The 14439-nt window shown below is 38.7% G+C and overlaps 1 protein-coding gene across 4 annotated transcripts in view; it reads left to right on the top strand.

The window, feature by feature from the left end:
* Window positions 1-14439, top strand: part of card14 (caspase recruitment domain family, member 14) — a 100442-nt gene that overhangs the window by 17296 nt on the left and 68707 nt on the right. Inside the window, exon 1 of one of the 4 annotated variants that reach the window (XM_048555098.2) lies at window positions 10993-11015. The exons of 1 other annotated variant lie outside the window; for it this stretch is intronic. The gene's annotated coding sequence lies outside the window, so the exon portion shown is untranslated. Of the gene's footprint in view, window positions 1-10992; window positions 11016-12926; window positions 12997-13161; window positions 13244-14439 lie in introns of those variants that run through there. 2 more of the 4 variants (XM_048555099.2, XM_048555097.2) reach the window with 2 other exon arrangements.

The raw sequence follows: 14439 nt of genomic DNA, 5'->3' as shown, positions 1-14439 counted from the left end.
TTTATTTACCATAATAGAGAAATATGATATTCCAGAAGTGTAAAAATACTTTTCCAGTGCCAATGAGGCTATTTAATAGCAATTCTGAACTTGGGTAAAATCTCAATTTCCCCTTAATCAATAGATATAGCTTTTTCAAAAGTTTATAACATTGTCAGATGCTTTATCAGTAACCGAACCTCCATCATAAGGTCAGAAGTGGGAATGTTTGCTTTTGTTTACACAATTTGTTATGGACCAGACCAAACCACCTCAATACATGTCAAGGAGATAGCCTAGATCCTAACATTTTCTTGGCCTAAAGGAAAGAGCCAAGCAATGTATTCTAGCTGCAGTTTGATTGGACAAACTACCAGGTCTGAAGCAAAACATACTTTATCCATTCACTAAAGTTAAAATATAAACAAAAGAAAGAACGATTGGAATAACAACTCTATTGGAAAATGATAACAGAATGATAGACAAGTAACTACTAAACAGCAACTGCTCAAATATATTAACATCCCATAAACAACCTAGGCCAAAGCAAATTCAGTAAAATATATTTTCTTACATGCAATTCTCTAATCCAGAGAAAAACTCAGAGAAAGAGAGAGAGAGAATTCAAATGTTTTTGATGAGCAAGGAGACGTGTATTGCAGTTTTCAACCAACACCGACTGAAAGCTGAAACTAAAATCTTGGTTCTGAGAGAGCTTCACCTCAACCATTCAGGCTGCTTCTACGATTCGAACAAAAAATACTCAAAGTGGTTACTTTATTGGCTTGAAGTACTCCGCTTTCCATCTCTGTCTCAGCCTCTCTTTGTAAAGAAAGCTGGGAAAAAAAATACATCTCCTAAAGCCATAGTATTGTCACAATTGCTCCGTACCATTCAATGACATCACCATTCAATGGCATCTTCCAATACCAACATCCTGGGAATTACCATTGACCAGATACTGAACTGGACTAGTCAAATAAGTACAAGAGCAGGTCAGAGACTTGGAATCTTGCGTTGTGTAACTCTCCTGATTTCCCAGAGCCTTTCCACCATCTAAAAGTTGGCTTATGGAATACTGCTCACTTGCCTGAATAAGTGAAGTTCCAACAACATGCAAGAAGCTTGACACCATCTAGGACAAAAAAGGCCACTTAAATGGCACTACAACCACAAACATTTGCATCCTCCACCTATGACGCTCAGTGGCCACACTGTGTATCAATTGCATAGCAATGTAGAACATAGGAGTGGATGTTGGCCATTCAGCCCTTTATGTCCCCTCCTCTATTCATTATGATCATGGTTGATCGCTTAAGTCAGTAGCCTGTTCCTAATATCTCCCCATACCCATTAATCTCTTCAGCTTTAAAGTATATCTAACACCATCTCGAAAACATTCAAAGTTTTGAAATAAACCACTTTCTGTAGCAGAGAATTCCACAAGTTCACCACTTCCCAAGAGAAGGAATTTATCCTCATATCTACAAAATGCAATACAGGAATTCAACAAATTTCCTTGGATAAAACTTTCCACATCTATAATTTCTTCCATCTAGAAGGACGAGGACAGCAGACACATGGGAACACCACCAGCTGCAAACTCCCCTCCAGCCAAACGGTTCTGACTTGGAAATATATCACCAGTCTTTCGCTGTTGCTGTGTCAAATCCCAAAACTCCGTCCTGATGGCATTGCAGGTCTACCAAGAGAAAATAGATTGCAGAGGTTCATGAAGGCAGCTCACCATCACCACCTTCTAAATTGCCATTCCCAGTGGGTAATAAATGCTGGCATAGCCAGTGACTCCCACATTCCATGAATGAATTTAAAAAAAGATACAAGCAAAATTTAACGGTATTGGTCGTGTTGCTACTGGCTGGAGAATGATAATGGGAGAGCTTCTGTTCGGGGAGCCATGCTAGAATAGTGTCCATCAGGCACTGTTAACCGGCCAGTCTTGGTCCTTTCCAAGATTTAGGACCCTAGGAGTTGTCAGTCAATCAGAAGTTGGCAGCTGTCCACTGCCCATTAGGGCCAAGTAGCTGCTTCTTGTAAAACATTCACTAGTGACCAAAAATCGACCAGAAATCCAGGCCACAGGTAAGTGAGGGTATGATGGGGGTTTGTAAAAGAAGAGGAGAGGAAGCTGAGGGTATTTGGAGCAAATGGTGCAGAAGTAGCTTTCCTGATGCTGGGTCCCTTAATCTATCTCTGAGCTTCTTTGAACAAGTCTCCACTGGCATACATATTAAATACCAGCTTCTGCAGGATCAGGCCCTTAAGTTGGCATTAGTTACACACTTAAGGGTGTTAATTAGCATTTGGTTGGGAAGACCATCTGTGAGCCTTGGCCCGCCGACTTAATTGTGTGGGCAGAGGTGTGTGGACAACAAGATCGTCACACCAAACCCATCTCCTTAATAAATCTCCACTGCTCCAAACCAGTCATCAGGGAGCAACAAAATCCCACTATATGAGTGGAAGAGTGGGAATTCTCAACAGTTTAATGATTTCTAATTGATTAAAGCCTGTGGGTCCTCAACAGCACACCCTTTGCAGAAGCTTAGGTGAACTGACAGCAGTTTCCAGGTCTGCATATTATCTTGTGTACATCAGAACTCCTGAAGTTGCTGTAACCTTCAGAAGAATGAGAACAGCAAACACTGACCATTTCTCTGCTATTGCTGGCATAAAATCTGGGATCAATTCCTTGTGTTCTTGTGAATTAAAAATGAGCAATTACAAAAGGCATAACCACAAACATTTTAAAACTGATATATTATGTGAAAGGAGACTATAAATCAATCCCTGAATTAAAAATAATAAGGAAGCCAATTATTAACCGTTTGAATGTTCCACATCTCAAAGGCTTTCATGTCATTAAGTATATTTAATTTTGAGATACTGTATCACAGCCTTGAACAAGGTTTAAAATTTAAGGGTTTGGCTTTAGGTAAGTGATGTTTTGCATAAATAATAATTGTAAGTTAATTATAAAATTCCTTCACGAAGCAACCGACTTGACTGAAACGTCATATTATCTTGTCAAGGGAACTGATCTGAAGGTTGTTTCAATTCTGAAGCAATGGAATTTTTGTACCTCTGGACAGCTTTAATAACTGCAGAAAATACAGTTACTGGGTTATTTTCAACCCATGGGTGGAATGACTCACCCATAGAGTAATTTTTAGTTGGAGTTTGCTTCTCTCGTTTAAAGACAAAGCAACTAAATCTAATCCTCCCACAGTGCTACACAAAGGAAAAGAGTTGACATTTGTGGCAGTGAAGAGCCAACCACAAAGATAACAAGGTATTGTTACACCTGCTTTATGAGCATAAAATGGTGTATCATAATATTTAGGGAAGGGATTAAATCTGGGCCACTCCTGTGTGCATTTCTCTGTCTCACTCCCAAAGCTGACTAAAATAATTTAATAAGGAATACAGGAAAAATGCGTACATCGAGTGTACTGTGGTTAGAAACTCTGTACCATAAAGAGTAGTTGAGGAGGCTGGCACAGATGTATTTAAGGGGAAGCTGGACAAATGAAGTGCAGAACATGCATCTACATCAGTGGTGTGAAGGTTGAGAGAGTTGAGACCGTCAAGTTTCTAGAAGTGACAATAACCAACAACCAGTCCTGGACTTCCCATATAGATTCAACCGTCAGGAAAGCACAACAGTGCCTCTTCTTGTGTCAGAGATAATGGGAACTGCAGATGCTGGAGAATCCAAGATAATAAAGTGTGAGGCTGGACGAACACAGCAGGCCAAGCAGCATCTCAGGAGCACAAAAGCTGACGTTTCAGGCCTAGACCCTTCATCAGACAGCTTCATCTCTGATGAAGGGTCTAGGCCCGAAATGTCAGCTTTTGTGCTCCTGAGATGCTGCTTGGCCTGCTGTGTTCATCCAGCCTCACATTTTATTATCTCAGTGCCTCTTCTTCCTTAGGCAACTCAGGAAATTTGACCATAAGGACCCTCACCAACTTTTACAGATGCACCATTGAAAACATACAGTCTTGTTGCATAATGGCCTGGTAATGACAATTGCTCTGCTCAGGACTGCAAGCAACTACAGAAGGTTGTGTGCACAGCCCAGATCAACATGGAAGCCAACCTCCCGTCCATGGGCTCCATTTACACATCTTGTTGCTGTGGAAAGGCTGTCTATATCATCAAAGACCCATCTCATCCCAATAATGATCTCCTACAACCTCTTCCATCAGGCAGAAGATGCAAAAGCTTGAACACTAACAGGTTCAAGAACAGCTTGTTCCCTGCTGTTGTTAGACTGACGAATAGACTCTCTAACTTCAAATACTGTTGATCTTGTTAATGTGATCTTACCTTGCGCACATCCTGTGTGGTGTAACCTGTATGCCTTACTCTGTTCAAGTTTTTCTTCACCCTATGATCTGTATGCCCTTGCTTAAAATGATCTGCCTGTACTGTGTGCTAACAAAGCTTTTCACTGTACTTAGGTACACATAACAATAAATCAAATCAATCAATCAGAGGCTGCGTGCCCGCAACGGCTTCTCACTGGACACCATTTACAAAGAAGCTAACACCATGCCCTGGTTCAGTGAGTGCCAGGGTCACACTTGGCACCCTCAACCAGGTGAAGGGCAGAGGAGCAAACGGCTCATTCAAAATCACCAAGAAAGGTGAAGCTGGGCAGGTGGCCAAGAAGAAGAAATCTTAGGCCTTGGCCTCGGCAGCAGCGACAGCGCACTGAAAACATCTCAGAAGAAAGGCACCTCCAGCAAGAAAGCAGACAGCATGCGTTCCTTGAGCAAAGGCAGGAACAAGAGCAAGAAAGGCGAAGCAAGTAACAAGTCCTAAGAAAGCTTAGAAATTGCTTTTTCTTGTTGCAAAATAAATTGGGGAGAAAAAGATGCAAATAACTTTTTATACAACATATTTCTAGTTGTTGCATCACCTCATTAGCAACTGCCCTTTCATAATCTGCAATTTCCTAATGCTCCTTAATCTATCTATTTGAAATAAGTGGCCCAAACATATACTGGTCAAACCCTTTTATTATTTTTAATCTTTATCTGTGAAGATGCAACTATTTTCCTTGGAGATGAAAAGGTTAAAGTTGGGATTTGAAAGAAGTTTTTAAAAGTATGATGGCTCTGGATAGACTAGATGGGGAGAAACTGTTCCCATTTCATAAATGTGTCAAGATCCAAAGAGTACAGTTTTGAAGTATTTTGCAAAAGAAGCAAATGCCAGGTGAGGAAAACCTTTCTTCATTTTGTGAGTAGTTAGTGACTGGAATACATTGGTATGAAGTGTGACAGTGGAAGGCTCAGATAAGGCTTTCAGCAGGACTTCGGTAATTTATTTGCATCGAAATGATGTGGAGGATTATGGAGAAGACCAATGATTAGGACTAAGTTATAAGGCTCAGAAGCTGGTGCAGATAAGATCAGTCAAATGGCCTTCAATTCTGCATTTTAACAATTCTGTGATATGTGATCAGAAATAGCAAGAACGGCAGATGCTGGAGTCACAGATATCACAGTGTAGAGCTGGAGGGACACAGCAGATTTTCTGAAGAAGGATCCCGACCCAAAATGTCAGCTTTCCTGTTCCTCCGATGCTGCCTAGCATATTATGTTCCTCCAGCTCCACACTGTGTTATTTCTGTGATTTGTGATTCTGTGCTAATGAATTCAGTTTAACTGAAATGGTGCAGTCACTCCCAGTGCAAACTGCACAGCGCAATGTGATTGGCAGGATGCAGAGTGTGCACTAGCAATGAGTAGAATGGGAGGAATGTGGAGTCAAATAACAAACTAGAGCTGGCTCAGTACTTGATCTGCCATTTTTGGCTGCACACATCCTGTTAATACCCTTCCCTGGTATGGTGCTAAAAATGGGTAATTTTTTCAGCTTCATTTGTGTAGCTGACAGTGAATCAGACAGGCGGTGATTGAATGAGGCAATACAAGAGGTAGCACTGTAGTTAGCACTGCTGCTTTCTAAAGCCAGGGTCCCAGGTTCAATTCTAGCCTTGACCACTTGTCTTTGTGCATGTAGTTCCCTGTGTCTGGGTGCTCTGGTTTCCTCCCACAGTGCAAAGATGCGCAGGTTAGGTGAACTGGTCATGCTAAATTGCTCTGTAGCATCCAGGGAGTGCAGGCTAGATGGGTTGACTATAGTAAAGGTGGGATTACGGGGATAGGGTAGGATGCTCTTTGGAGAGTCAGTGCAGACTCAATAGGCCAAATGACCCCAATCTGCATGATTAGATTAGAATACCACTTCCAGTAACAAGTAAGAGCTACTCAGCTTGAGGTATTTGCTTAGTGCCTGCCTAGTTAATACCTTTGCTAATGCTGCTGTCCTGTGCTATCCCTGGTGACTATATAGTTCAGTATTACATTACACAGTTCCTTAACTTGTAAAATTAACAGAACAGCACTGTATTTTTTTAGTTTCAGAAATTAATTACTCCAAGAAGGGAAAGGCACCGTATTTGTACTGCATAAGTCAACGCAATGGCATTCTCGATGCAGAATTTCAGTTCACCTAATTAAAAGTACCTGCCGAATTCCCATTCAAATTCCCAACTATTCAGTTGAATTCTACCTATTCATTGCTTTTGCAGTGCTTTGTAGAATACTTCAAAGAAGAAGCACCAATGAATCATTAAGGAACATAATTCACAGTATTACACATAAGTACTGTACTATTCTATACTTAGATTTCTTGGTAATTTTTGCTTAATCTGATGAGAGAGCTGAATGACTTCAGTCTGGAAACTTCACACAGAATTAAAGATCCTTTTGTCTAGCGTCTAGTAAATATACTGGAACCTACAGGAGTCTTGGAGATAATGTGGTTCTTTGCAGGGCTATCAAATTTCATACTTTAGCAGGAACAGGAATGTCTGCAAATATCTGCATTGTTACAGACAACAGAAAAATCATTAAGAGTTTTCTCCCAGTGCTAGTACTCATTTTTGCAACAAGTACCTTTGTTTATCAAATTTTGGCCAGAAAAAAAAACTCTTAATTGCAGTAATCTTCAAAATATCAATTTGCGTTTGTTCAGTCTCCATTGGGGGCCAATTTGGAAACTTTAATATGAGAAACTATGAATTCTATTCATTGTAACTGAAAGAAAATTCAAATATTGTTACTTTCTTAAACTCTTCCATAGTGACAGAGATGTGCAGCATAGAAACATGGGAAGCTTAACTGTTTTATTTCATGCACTAAAATGAAATCTTAGAGAAGCCATGAAACAGGATGAAGCCATTTAGCATATCATCTGTACCAAGGGTACATTTTAACGTGAGCTTTATATCTCAAAGAAGGTAGGAATAGAAATAGGCCATGCAGCCCTTCCAGCCAGCTCCTACATATAAGGTGATCATGGCTGATCATCCAACTCAGAACTCTGTTCCCAGTTTCTCCCCATACCTTTTGATCCCTTTAGCCCTAAGAACTATATCTAAAACTTTCTTGGAAACATTCCATGTTTTGATCTCAACCACTTTCTGTGGCAGAGAATTCCACAGGTCCACCACTGTATAGGTGAAGAAATTTCTTGTCATTTCAATTCTAAATAGCCTACCCTGTGTCTTTAAGCTGTGATCCCTAGTTCTGGGCTCTGCTGTCATCCAGAACATCCTTCCTGCATTTTCCCTCTCTAAACCTGTTAGAATTTTATAGGTTTGTATGAGATCCACAGCACCCTGCACCCATCCTTCTAAAAGCCAATGAATATAGTCCTAACCGAACCAGTCTCTCCTCATACATCAGCCTTGGCACCCCAGCAGTCTTTGTTGCATTCCTTTCATAGCCAAAACATCCTTCCTCAGATAAGGAAACCAAAGCTGTCTACAGTACTCCAAGGCCCTGCACAATTGCAGCAAGATCCTGTACACAAATTCACTTGTTATGAAGGCCAACATATCATTTGCCTTCTTTACTACCATGCATCTACTGGATCCACTAAATGTATCTACCACAGTGTAACTTCACTAGAATTTATGAACTTTTTGCCCCTATCTATGAAGGAAAAAAGTAGAGTTTCAAAAGGACAAGAGTTTCAGCCCCAGCTATTGATAATAAATAACTGAGATAAGGGAACTGAGCACAATGTGTCCAATCTTGCTAGCAATACAAAGTTACCTTTGAAAGTATGCTGACGGGAAGATGCAAGGAAATTACAGAAATATTTATACGTATGAGATAAGTAGGCAAGAATATGCCAGATGGAATGTGGAGAATTGTGAAATTACTAACTTTGATTGGATAAACAAAAGCAGAGTACTGATATTTTCTCGATAAGAGGGGCTGGGAAATGTTTGTACGTAAAAGAACCACAGAAATTTGGCATGCAGAAACAGCAAACAGTTGGGAAATCAAACGGTAGGTCAGCCCATGATGCAGAGATTGCAGTATAAAAGCAAAGAAGTCAATTATTCTACGCACGTTTTCACACCAGGGTAACATCAAGGATTTTGGCCCCCTAATCCAGAAAGTACTTCCTTTAGAGGAAGTGCATGTAGAATTGGTTCCTGGGTTGAAAGAATTGACCTCCAAGGAGATATTGATTAGACTAGGCATATATTTGCAAATATTTAGAAGAACTGTGCATACTCTCATCAATACATATAAAATTCTTAATGAGTATGATGGAGTAGATGTTGGGAGGGGACGGTGTTGAGATGGTGCAGTGGCCAAAGTGTGGAGTCTAAAATTAAGGATGTGAGAGCCTCAGAATTGGAATTGGCCACTTGAACGTGAGATGGAGAGAAATTTCTTCCCTCAAAGATAGGTGAAACTGTGGAATGTTCTACCCAAGGGAGCTAGTATCACTCAGACATTGGCAATGTTCGAAGCAGAGAGCAATACCTTTTTTGGATACTGAAGGAATGAACAGACTTGGAGATAGTTCCAACTTCGTGCACTGAGTTAGAAGATCAGCCAAGATGGTAGAGCAATCTCCTGGCGCTTATATGGCTTACTCGTGCTCCTCTTTCTTTTCTTATGTTAATATGATATCATAATGTCTTACGGTTCTTGCATATCGCCTGGCAAAACTAGGCAGCAGGGAATTTGTTATGTGAATAATGTTGGGATCAGAGATAACTTAAATATAATTGAAGAATATGGAAAATAGAATTCACGGTTTTTTGAGAGGTGATTGTTATCGCAATTTAAATATTTTGTTCCTAAGTATCTTATTTCTTTTTTGATAAAAGAATGATGACTTCTGTGATTGGGAACTTATCTAAATATTGGCACTGTTGGGAAACCCAATGTGCTAACATCCTGCCAACTACTTGACAGAAAACAAATGTTATTTTTATTTGTATCATTTCATTCAAATAGTGACTGCAAAGAGATTTCAGTAACAGTAGACAGATGTCAGTAAGTAAACAGAAGGCATAGCCAAAGTGAACGATGGCCTTGTACTCATTTGCATGCCTCTAGTATTCATTGAATCTCAATTTGAAAATCTGCATTTTGGTGGAACAAGATCAAATTCTATCTGGCAGACTTGAAATTGTTGCCTAAAAAACTGAGCTGTTGTTCTAGATAACAAATCAGATGCATCTTAACATTACTGTCTGTTTCATTTAATTGCAAATCTTCAACATCGTCAATAGCTTTTGACAGTTGCTTCAATTATTAAATTCTTTCTCCATCATTTTCAGAATGGCATCATTATCTTGGTGTGGTATTAGTTTACAGTTTGCCAAAGACGTTGTAACATTCATGACCTCCCACTATGGTAAAGGTGCTCCAAAGTTGGCATAATTCAACTAAAAGACTTTACTTAAAATGCTTTTCCATTCCACTGACATTAGTCCCTTGGTTATGGGGATAAGGCACGAAAGTGGAATCGAGGATTATCAAATCAGTCATGATCTTATTGAACAGCTTGGCCATCTCAGTGGGCTGAATGGGCTACATCTACTCCTACATCTCCTACATTTATTGTGTATGCCCTCACCTCAGCACTGAGATTGAGTCTGGGTTCCAAGTGCTAGATTTTCCATGTCAAACATTTCTATCATTTTCTTCTCATTGAAGGCCATCCATTAAGTTTACTTAACCATTTTTTTGTTATCTCTCCTAATATATTATGATTTGTCTTATTGATTTTTGTAAGGTTACAGCCCTGTGGAGTGCTTTGGGATGTTTTTCTACTTTTCACGGAAAAACTAGCAAGTGTTTCACAAATACAAGTTATTCTTATTTCAGAGATCAAATACATCGACTGTCATGAAAGATTTGTCGCATGAATAGGTCATAACCCACTGTAGGACACTAATTTCAAGATCAGGAAGCAGGAAATAGCAGATTTGCAAAGAACTAAATCTCATGGCCTTCAAAGGTTGCTAAGTTTCCAGAAATTCTATGAGACACAAAATATTGAAAATCAGCTGATCAGGAAAGATGCTTTAAATCTGGAAGAAAGACGATCCTTGCGAGTCCTCCCTGATGTCCTATTTTAACTCGGGCAGAAATTCTTACGTCAAGGAATATCCAATAATCCCATTTCCCTAAGGTACCTCTATCTTATACAGACATTTTAGTGGGGAAGCAGGAGAATCTCAAAAGAAATGTTATCCTCAGGTAAAATGAGGGAAACAATCCACTTAAATTAAAAATGAGAATGCTTGAAAATACTGAAATTTAGATATGAACGGATTAGATTACATTTCAGTGGCAAGATTAAATCATTTTATAAATAAACATATTTCAAACAGAACAAGACAAATCCTTCTAAGTTTCTTCAGGTTTAAAAAGATGCTATTTCCATTTACCTCTTCGCTCTAAATTAAGACATAAATAAAAGCTCAGCAACTGCGTTGGAAGCAACCTCAAGCATGGTCCAATGCACGATATAATTACAATAACCTGATTGAAATGCAACAGATGGGCTGACAGCACTGTGTGGGTGCTCTAGATTCTCAGCAGTGTTTACAGGAGGCCTTAAATTCTGGCATTATTCTGCACGAATGGGTTTGCTAAGGTGGATCATTATTTAAAAGGTAAATGCATGGTGTATGTCTATCTATATGTGCGATTCTTAAATGCTTTGAATTAATTCAGATATGAAAATACTTGTGTCTTGAAAAAGGTTTTGAAAGTGGAGTCCATTGTTTTGGCTGTGGAGTCAGTTTCTTTTCTCTTCTTTGCTTTTACTGATGAAAATGTTTTGTTGATTCTGCAGGAGAATCTAACAAGGCTTTGGTTTTTGGTGTTTCTACATTTATCTGATCTTGTTTTATTTCAGGACAATGTTTTAGAAAATTGTCATTTTAATAATTAAACGTAAGTATGTGCCTCTCTATGTGTGATACGTCTTGGATGTGTACCTGCATGTGGTACAGTCAATCTGTGTGTGCACTTACCGCTGTGAGACCCTGGTGAAAATCATATATAGAACATAGAACAGTACAGCACAGAACAGGTCCTTCAGCCCACAATGTTGTGCCGACCATTGATCCTCACATGTGAGCATCTATGATTCATATACGCTGTAGTAATCTTATTTCAAACTGTAGTGGCAATGTCAGATGTATTGATAGACATCATATGCATAAATGATTGAGTTATTTTACTGAGGGAAAGTTCTTGACTGTTAGGGAGATACAAGAGTGAGTGAGAGATTTTCAGAATTGATTGTATTATTCTACTTGCGCAACATTTGTATTTCTATCATGGCTGATGAAATCAACAGACACTGCATGATTAGGATCAGATTATGGAGTCAATTCTTACGCCAGTAAGCAGGAACTAAAGTATGTAAATATTTTAACATCCAGACAAAGAATGATGGGAGAAAAATGGGGATTTTTTGAAAGCAAGCAAGTGTAAAGATCTGGAGTGCCTTTCTTGAGACAATGGTGGGAGTATAATGTGTGTTTGTTTTTAAAGAGGGAGTAAATAAATAATTCAAAGTGAAAACTTTAAGGGATGTAGGAAAGGTCTGGCAAATGAGTTTGTCAGGAGCTTTCATAAACCAGCATGAAATGTCAAATGATCTCCTTCTGATTTTGTAAAAATCCTCTGCACCTGAAAAGGGATTCCACTAATGGCTGCATGACTGTCATCTTCGCTACGTCATGCACCACCCCTATATTTTAACAGATTTGGTACCAGCGGTCATCAGCATTTTACACAAGGCTCCATTAAACTTCAGAAATTGATCTGATAATGTCATTTACATTAGTTTTCAATTTATTTCATGCCCTGAGCTACCTTTGCCAGGGACAGCCAGTACCAATGAACAGGAAATAGTTGAGAAAATGAGGTTATATTTGTTTGTGTTACTTTGTGGGCCTGTGAGAAACAGAGTTGTCTAGCCCTTGAAGGAAACTCTGTGCCACCTAATGCCTGAGTTTTTCCTAACTCCTCCGCCCCACAATTGCCATTATTTGTCCACCCCTCTCACCACTGTAATACATTTCCATCAGTACAGACCATTTATGTGAGTCCTACCTGCAAAATCCTCTTCAATTTGCTCCTTCAGAGTATTTGTGGATCTGACTCATACCCATTGCTTTGTTTCAGAATTCCCTTTTTGACCCTGCTTTATGAGATTAACTTGAGAGGAGTTTGATTGCTGGTCATGATAGGTCAGGTTGCAATAGGAGTCGTTGGACACAACATGTTTAAACAGTCCCCAGCAGTCAAAATTACCTGCACTTCATGGTGTCAAGTTGGGGTGATTCTGACACTTGTCCTGACATTCCCAGATTTGTCACTTATTTCCAGTGAAAATTAGGATTTATGAGTTGGCCAAAGAATATATAATTCATCCAAACATTCTGCTTAATAATCTATTGAATGGCCAAATTTGGAAAATGGTGCATCATTTTGGCCACACTACAATTGTATCATTTATGATGACCATTTCTCGATCTTAATAATTCATACTTTGTTCACATTATAGAAATACAGAGTACTTTATTTTTCCACAACATTCAATAGGATCAATTACTAGGTTGGAAAATGAAAGTGGAAAAGGTGAGTATTTACTAAGACTCTTAATATTACGGTTCTTAAACAGTTTATTTAAAACAGATCACTTATTTTCATCTATTTCCGGAAAACATTTACTTCCTTGTTTCCATCCCTTTCTCTCTCTCTCTCTGGCTGTGTTGTTCTGTTCTGTGGTTGTGCTTTTTGACTAAGCGAAGTAGGAAGAATTGTTCATTCTGTAGGAGAGCACCTTGTCGTGTATTTTCAGACACTGCATGAGAACCCTTTTGCTGTAAGTGGATTGCATTGTATGATGACTGATGTTAGCAGTTTAGTCAGTAACTGGTGATTAGACAAGAAATGAAGGTTTATAATTTTTAAAAAAATCTGCTGTGGATCTGGAAATCTGAAATAAAAATGGAAACAGCTGGAAATATTTGGCGGTTCAGGCAGTATCTTGGAAGCAGTTCAAGTCGAGCATGACTTCTTTGGAATTGAATGGAGGTAGAAATTAAGGTTTATAAAGCAGGTTGCTATTCATTGCTTGTCTGACACTTAAGTACAATAATTGATAGTCATATGTTTGCCATTACCTATCTATGTCTGAAATCAACTGCTGCTCCTGTTAAAAATTAACTTAGATAAGTAAATATGTTAGTTTATTGGATTGTTAAAGGATTGAAATTGTAACTTAAATAGTAAGTAATAATAATTTCCCAGCATATTAGTGTTGTGTTGTTAATGGCAGATTTGGGTTTACATCTATGGTTTGTGTGAGGATGATTTCCTAATCTCAGCTGAGTCACCATGGTTTGGTATGGAGTGGAAGTTTGCCGCACTTTGAAGGAAAGACAAAGGGACTATTCCTTACGCACATTGTATGCTTCCAGTTCTGCAGGTACATTGACAGGATGACAAGGAGACGTTCAGTTACACTCCCAACTGACGAATTTAGATTATACTAAGAAATGCCTAAAAACTAGTTTAGCATGTTGTAAGTAAAAACAAGTTCAAAGTCTAGACTTGTATGTATGAGTCAGACAAAATATACTCAACATTGTTATAATCATCAGTTGTTAGTTGTCAATGCATTTGAATAAATGGGAAACTTAGTTCAGTCCTAACATATGAGTTCGTGGTAAAAATACTGATAACAAATTCAAAGTGCTAAGATACATAAATTTCATGCAAATATATATCAAATGGCATACATTGAGATTGGTTTTAATTTTTTTAGACAATAATAAATCGCTTTTTGTGACATATTTCCATTACTACTCAGAATAGCATGTTGATGTCAAATGAAAACAAATTATTTCTAGGGCTGAGACAAGGCAGCCCTGACACAATGCAATGTTCCCCACAAATAAATTATACTATTCAATTTCTAGTTTGTGGTTTCCATTTATCATGGAATGTAAGCTTGCAGTAAGACTGTGAGATTATATTGCCTTAGTTTAGAGGTGATATACACCATATTTAGTATAG

The sequence above is a fragment of the Stegostoma tigrinum genome, chromosome 22, assembly GCF_030684315.1.
Source record: "Stegostoma tigrinum isolate sSteTig4 chromosome 22, sSteTig4.hap1, whole genome shotgun sequence".
In the NCBI taxonomy this organism is placed as follows: domain Eukaryota; kingdom Metazoa; phylum Chordata; class Chondrichthyes; order Orectolobiformes; family Stegostomatidae; genus Stegostoma; species Stegostoma tigrinum.
This window is presented reverse-complemented; position numbering and strand designations above follow the sequence as displayed.